The sequence below is a fragment of the Amphiura filiformis genome, chromosome 13 (assembly GCF_039555335.1).
Source record: "Amphiura filiformis chromosome 13, Afil_fr2py, whole genome shotgun sequence".
Taxonomy (NCBI): domain Eukaryota; kingdom Metazoa; phylum Echinodermata; class Ophiuroidea; order Amphilepidida; family Amphiuridae; genus Amphiura; species Amphiura filiformis.
In genome coordinates this window covers 48,384,913-48,392,828 of record NC_092640.1, presented here as the reverse complement: position 1 = coordinate 48,392,828, position 7,916 = coordinate 48,384,913, and the positions used below count along the sequence as shown (strand labels likewise).

At 36.6% G+C, this 7,916-nt stretch overlaps 1 long non-coding RNA gene across 1 annotated transcript; it reads right to left on the bottom strand.

The window, feature by feature from the left end:
* Window positions 1–748: 748 nt before the first annotated feature.
* On the bottom strand, window positions 749–6,859 carry LOC140167310 (uncharacterized). Its single transcript, XR_011861028.1, has 3 exons — window positions 6,778–6,859; window positions 3,047–3,172; window positions 749–846 (listed from the first exon to the last, which is right to left on the bottom strand). It is a non-coding gene; the product is annotated as an uncharacterized lncRNA (long non-coding RNA).
* Between the last annotated feature and the right edge of the window lie 1,057 nt (window positions 6,860–7,916).

Sequence of the window (7,916 nt, the reverse complement as noted above, 5' to 3'; positions counted from 1 at the left end):
TCTTCAAAAGACCAATAATCCTTTCTATATGAATCCTGACAGAAGAAATTTGTCGAGATGTTTCGATTTCTTCTGCTGACAGCTGTTTTTTCCCTTTGGTAAAAGCAGGTGTCAGGAAAGAGACCCCACAAGCTGTTGCAAACTCTTCTTGTAAAGTAAATCCTCTATCTGCTAAAATCTGATCACCTGGAACATGATAACGACAAGATAAATAATTAGACTCTCTTACAATTTGTACATCAGAAGCTCTCCCTCCATATGCCTTAGATATAAAGTTAATATGCCCTACAGGACTACAAGATATAAAAAATTTTACTGTACAATGGTTTTTATAATTGCTCCAACATTGTGCACGGGCCATAAAATTTTTGGGGGAATCAATAAAATTTCAAAACAATCAACAATTGCAGTTAATCGGGGAAACGATGATCTAAAAACAGGGGGAATAATCCGAAAAATGTTTTCCCGATCCTGAAATTTAATTAAAAAACCAATTTTTGCATGTAGAAGTTCAAGCCATTTCCAAAAATAATCAACTGCAGTACTCTTTTTAATACATTTTGCTGCTGCCAGGAGGTCAAATGACACACCATGACGTAATTTTACAAGAGTTAAACAAAATTGTTCCCGAAGTGGAATACTGTGCTTATTGGTCGATTTATTAGTATAAAAAGTACAAAGAAAAAGAAAAACTTGTATAATTCGGCGTGTCTGGTTGAAAATTACTAGAACTAGACGTGTCTGGTTGGGAAGGCATGTGTGCTTGAAATGCACTAGTGGTACTAGTAGTAGTAGGCGTGTCTGCTTGGAATATGTCTGGTTGTGATGCGCAACTGGTAGGCTTGTCTAGTTAGGAATAAAAGAAAAGAAAATATAAACAACAAAGAAAAATGAGAAAAGGACATGGAACAAAAAAAAAAAAGAAGACACACGATGCAGTTAATTAGTACAAAACTTTTTTCAGAAATTTTTTTAATTACTGCTTTTTAAACTTACTGAGTAAGATAACAAATAACATGCTCCAGGTTTTTGTGCCGACAAGTAAACAAGGCATTGAATGCAAGGCATCGAATGGGATGCCTCCACCATGCGGCGATTTACGAGGGGGTATCAAAAAGTTTTAGAAATCGGCCAGAAGTGAAAGAGCTATATCAATGAAATTTTGTCAGTGCAATTACTGGTCCTTATGTACATTATGGTCCAAAAATGGTCTCATAGGTATGTTTACTTTTTTTACAGGTGGCATTAGATGCCAATAACCTGCTGCCCCAGCTACTGCGCATAAACTGCAAGATTGAGAAAATTGAGGCAAGCAGCATTATTAAGATCCTGCTTTTGAAGGGTTGCAGTGCCTAGAAAATTAATGATGAAATGAAAGTTATCTTCGGTGGTGATTGTGATATGTCACTGTCGCTTTTTGGAAAAGGAATTTTATTTCATCACAGATTTTCTGGGCACTGTAACCGCTTTAAAATGGAACTCAATCATGCTGCATGCCTCAATTTTCTCCATTTTGCTGGTTATGCGGTTACATAGGCAGGTAGTGACATCTAGCTCCTGTAAAAAAAGTAAACATACCTATAAGACCATTTTTTTTTTTTAATGTACATAAGGACCAGTGATTGCACTGACAAAATTTCATTGATATAGCTCTTTCACTTCTGGGCGATTTCTAAAACTTTTGATACCCCCTCGTACATGTGTACATATCTTATAACGCTAAAAATTCAACTGAGTGGTAAACAAACATAAAAAAATATGGGCAAAAATAATAGTCACATAAATAAGGTTAGTAGGTTACCACAAAGAATTAAAACCAGAGAACCAGGACTCGACTGCCATGACACAAGCAAAAATTGGGGGTATTTGATTTCCCTCGGAATGCGCTCGAGGCATTTGTTGTCATGCAAGCACGACATGGATGATGGGCGTTTTTGTCAGTCTCCGTGGGCTGCCAGCAAGGACCCGAATACCCCTAATTTTTCACCATTTAGCTGATGGCTCGATTATACATGGCAGTATATGGAGTCCCGGTTCTCCTTCTCTAATTTTGTGGGCTACCCATACGACCAATGTTATTAATTTAACTTTCCAATAACCCCTTGGTGACCCTGAATGACCCCGAAATGACATTCCAAAAATTTCGCTCTAACTGTTGACTTTACCCACCAAGTTTCAAGCATATACAACCAATTTCAATAATTTGACCTTGGTGACCCCGAATGACCCCGAAATGACCTTCCAAAAATTTGACTCCAAATGTTGACCGTTTCAAGGACATACAACCAATTTTATTAATTTGACCCCAGTAGCCCCTGGGTGACCTTGGATGACCCCAAAATGACCATCCAAAATGTGGCTCTAAATGTTGACTGTACCCACCAAGTTTCAAGGACATACAACCAATTTTATCAATTTGACCCCAGATGACCCCTGGGTGACCTTGGATGACCCCAAAATGACCTTCCAAAATTTGGCTCTAAATGTTGACTGTACCCACCAAGTTTCAAGGACATACAACCAATTTTAGTAATTTGACCCCAGATGACCCCTGGGTGACAAAAGTTAATTCTGTGTAACACTCCTGTACACTGTCTATTTAGATAGCTGTAGCAAACATGTTCAAGCAATGGCAAATATTTTTCTTGTTTTTGAGTTCCTATTCCAATGACTAATAAAATAAATAGTAATGTATGAATATTGCATTATTAACATGGTTAACCGCAACTGCTATTTTTATGATACCTCAACAATCAATGTCGTAGATTCCTTTTTGAGGGGATAGACCTATGAAAAACATTTCTTGAAGTAGGCTTATAGGTTAACACATGCGTATCACTTGTTGCTCGAGAAATTGTACAAAATAATGCACTTGTACAGAGATGCTGATGCATCTAATACACTCCCCCCATAGGGGCTAGTGCATTAGAAGCATCAACATCTCAGTATATGCAGTATATTTTGTATGTGTTTATTAATAAATAAAATATTGTACAAAATAAAATGAAATAATTGATGAGCATGTAATGTATCATATAATACATACTTCTGGCATTTCTTTGCTGTGCACGGAGGTGTCTTTCAAGAATTTGATTTGAACTATTCTCTTGGTCACCATTTAAGAACACACTTGGTGCATAGTCAACATCCTCGATATCATTACTCTTCTTTCCTGTATGCAAAATTAAAAAAGAAAAGAAAAAAAACAGAAATAGTTAACATGTATTATTTACATGCAGGGCAGGTTATTCGCCAGCGAAGTGTTACATGTAATACGATTATCACCATGTCAAATGGATCACGCTTTTGAGTTTCAAAATGATCGCAAATTTAACACAAAGTCTATGCCATGTATTACGAATAACAAAAGGTGCGTGATCCAGTTGCCAGGGAGTTACGTAACCACTTCGCTGGCGAATTACAAAAATTATCAGGAAAAAGACTTTATCAAATTGGTATACGTTTGTTAAAATAACAAAACTGTACATAAAACTGAGACAATTTAAAAACGAGAGAGAAGTTTCATGAGACTCCTTCCGATGTGTTAGTGTAAATGTTGAATGGAACCTTTTCAACTCCTGTGAACATGCATTACGTTTCACTACTTGGAGAGAATTGATCAAAAATTGAATTCCCTCCTGAGGTTAATTCGTATCAATGAGTTGACCAGATATAGTATAGAACACAAATGGGTCACTTGGTTACATAAAAATGACCTTGTGTGGTATTTGGTTCCCAGGAAGTGAGTTTTGCCTGAGGCAATTTGTGGTCAAATGTTGATCCCTCACTACAAGAGTTATTACTGTTGATTTGGTTGACAAGGGAGGCAAAATATGATCAAATCTCTCCAGGTAACAAAACGTAATGGGATCAAATTTTGTTTAAGTGTTTGTCTCCTATGCCATAATCAGACAAGTCCAGAATATGACTTTGATGTTTTAATAAAGTCAAAATATATTATGATGCTTCAATGGCTGATGCTTGTTGAACATTAGAACTATAGTTTTCTTTTGTATTTATGTAATATGTGCAACATTGTAAAATAAATTATTGATATTGAATCTGAATACAATTTGTTTGTTAATTGTCTATTGTCTATATGTAGGGATGACCAATGAACCATCAACTTGATTAGAACACTCCCATAGACATGCAGGGAGCTCAACTGTGTGCACTGCTTGCACAGACATTTCTAAATTGAGCTTATTCTTTTATTTTTCATAATTTTTCTGTAAAAATTGGTGATGTTAATGCCAATTATGTTGGGTAACTATCTTGCAAATTACAGCAACATAACTTATTTCATTTTCCTGTAAGTGCGAGTCAAAATTGGTCCATCGCCACAGTGCGCTTAATTGCCAGTGGCTGAGTTCAGCACTGCTCAAGAGTGGCACAAAATATTCATGTCAATAAGATCAGGTGAACAATGTGGCCTACTGAGCTGTAATTTGGCAGAGTTGCCAGTAATACCTCTATCATACCCTCTGTAAAAAGGTTAAAAAATTGAACAAGTAGATCTCGAGTTACAAATTAAATCACCAGCTTCCCTTTGGAATTTCCATACTCCTTTCGAATCATGCTAAGAAGACACCTTTCTGAACATAAATGTGAAGTTTTGTGCACAGTCGATGTATTGTTCACCTGATTTCAACCCTAAACGTTTTCTTATATTTAGGCCTATACCATCTACAACTTGCTGCTGGCTATACCTGGTTTAGAACTTTCAAAACAAGTACCTGAATGTGCAACCATAACTGTTTCAAAATAGCCCGTGAAAGTCATGCAGCTAACTTCGAGGTCATGCATTGAATTGTATTGAATAAGGAATACTACGGGAACCAGCACCTTTTGTTAGAAGTCACACATGAGCATGATGAGTGAAGTGGATAACCTCTATTGTTGTGAATGAGTCAATGACCTTCAATGACACTTAAGATTTTCTTTGCATATATACCTACTAATTGGTTATATTAAACCCAATAACATTGAAATTTTTGGTTTTGAAAAAAAAAGTTCACCTGTACATAGTGCAATTTTGATTTTGTGCCATATCGGCCATCTTGGTTGATTTTTGCCAAATGTTTTCTAAATGCATGATTTCAATGCCTCGGTTTGAAAAAATAATTTATGCCATTGACTAGTAAAAAAGTGCCATTTCATAAGAAACCCCTTTTATACTTTCACAATATGCTTGTTTCATGTTTGCATATATGTTAAAATAAAGAAATATATAAAGGTAAATAATATGCTTATGCCAATTTTGCTCCCAATTGCTACTTTTGGACCTTGTCATTTCATTTAGTTCCAATGACCGGTCAGAATGGGAAACTTAATGGGAAAATTAATAATTCGAAAAGTTTTTGACCGATTTTGACCATTTAACCACGAAAATACTTCTATCGATGAGTTCTATCCAGAAAACGATCTTTTACAAGTAGCAATAGGGGCAACAATAAATTTTGATGGTTATCCCTAATGTAAAATCTTCAAATCTACAAGTATGCATAATTGCATATTGATAATGCATGCAGTTGAGGAGCGTTTATGTGTATTTACGCGGGCCTGTAAAGAAACTTGCATCCATATGATTTTTTACGAACATTTCTGATTGCTCCTGAAAAGGTCTATTGCTTAAAAAAATTGTCCTACATTCATAACCTCATTAATAAACGCGATGTGTGCGATCCAATTACATTTAGTTATTTGTTAAAACGCGAACGCAAATCGAGGTCATTAATATCTCACAATTGACCGCAAAATGCGTAATTGTTCCAATGTCGCACACAATTGACCAGCGTTTGCGTGTTGTTGTGCATCGAACAAACTGCGCGCGCGCTGGCTGCCGTATTTGGATTGCGCGCTACCATATTTGCACAGATTGTGATACGCACTTTTGTTATTGGTCGTCCTGTTTAGCCTGATCGATTTTTGGCAAGGGAAGATGTAAAAATCATCTATTTTTGTAAACTTTTGAGCAAAATTTTGTGTTATTTTGTAAGGTGAAGAGATTAAAGTGACGGTTATGAATGAGGTTAATAACTTTGCATCGGTAATATATCGGCGATTGTCGGGCATTGTGAAAAAATCTAAACATTTTGCTTTGGACCTCGGAATATTCCTCGCGATATTCCTCGGTTCCAAAGGCAAAATGTTTAGATTTTCAAAATGCCCTCAAATAACCGATGCGCAGTTATTAACCTCTAATCATTCACTCCAAAAAATACCCCATAACAAATCTGTATGACCTGCAGATCTGGCTCGGACTCCATAAGTTGCATTCAAGACAAGCACAAAATGATCATTAAAATGTCCAAACATACACGTATCGAAGGGGTGTTAGGCAGTATTCATCAAGACAAGACAAGATGTAATCACAGCCATGACATCGTGTCTCATAAAGAGGTTAGAGATTGCTACTGGTTTATACGGCTGAGAGTAGTACCACATAAATTCACACTCAGTAAACTCAAAGTCATGAGAGTCAAAGTCACTAGCTGTGTATAGCCATTCATAGTTGTGGAACAGTGCATGAGTGCAAGATCAAGAAACTAATGGCTAGATGCTGGAGCAATAATCTTTCACTTTTTCGCAACAACGTTTTAGTAAGCTTACTATAATATTATGTATGACATGCCATACTCCGTCCCGTGACCATCACTCAGTTAAACCTATATTATAAACTAGTCTACCATGCCGAAAAATGCATTTACTACACCGGTTTACTAAATTCAACTGCTTAAAATACAATGTACAATAATGGAAATCGTTCAGGCTAACCTTTCACGAAGTGGTGGCTGCAAATATAATTGTAATCACTATTTGGCTCAAACAGCCGGCCCTGTGCATTACGGCGATCGATCCGCCTCAGCCAAATTTCTCGCCTTCCTGGCTCTGTCACTCTACTAGGAACCAGGTAAAATGACAGGGAAGGACTGTTGCGTTTGTTTTTGGTGCAACAACTGATACAGCAACTTTTTACCATGGTTTTAACTTTTACAAATCGCAATAAACAACGATCAGCTGTTCGTGTCCCGGTTCGTGTTTACAAACTGTCAAAATCGTCACAATTGACCTGTCCCCTTTGTCGTCGTCGCTATGCAGTTGAGTGACCCGGATGTAAATTATGTAAATAGTTCCCGGATGTCCGACCGACAGAATGCTTCTAAACGCTCGCTATGAAATGATCAATGCAATTTTTTACCAAAGCTCACTACTATTTACAAGATGCTGTGAACTACCAAATCGCAACAGCTGAAAATAGTTGCTAACATTTAGCTAATCATTTATATGTATCTGCTCTAAAATGTGTTGAATGTGAAGTGATTTTAATATGTTCAACATGGGTTTGCTCTTCAGAACATCACATATTTTAATTTCGTTGAACAGAACAATGGTGAGGAAGGGGTAAAAAATACACTCAGGGAAAACTCTTGTCGAGGGATTATACTTTCAATCATGAAACTTGCATTAGGTGTAAGCCTGCATTAGTCAAAACAAAGAAGCACTGGCATGGTGATAATAACTGCACTGTTATTTACACCTAAAATTAGGTTAATCCGTCGGCTTAGTGGAAAATGAACGGGTGTAGCGTTGAAGAAACTTGAGATAAAAAAATAATAATAACCAATGTGCTCTTCACACATAAAATTAGGTTAATATACCACACTGTCAAAAACCCGCAGGAAAGACGCTTTTTATTACACCTTACAAGTACAAAATCAGTATATACTTTATTATAGCGATACCAGATGCTTTGTTTTACGTTGATGGATACTGATTCTCAATTACTTGCTTTGCAAATAGAGATGCAGTGTCTACTAGGGTAATTAAGTTGAGCAAACTGAGTCGCCTGTCTATCAAATAGAAGGACAGTATCCGTTATGTTATTTATTTGCAAATTTGCGTTTTTACTTGGA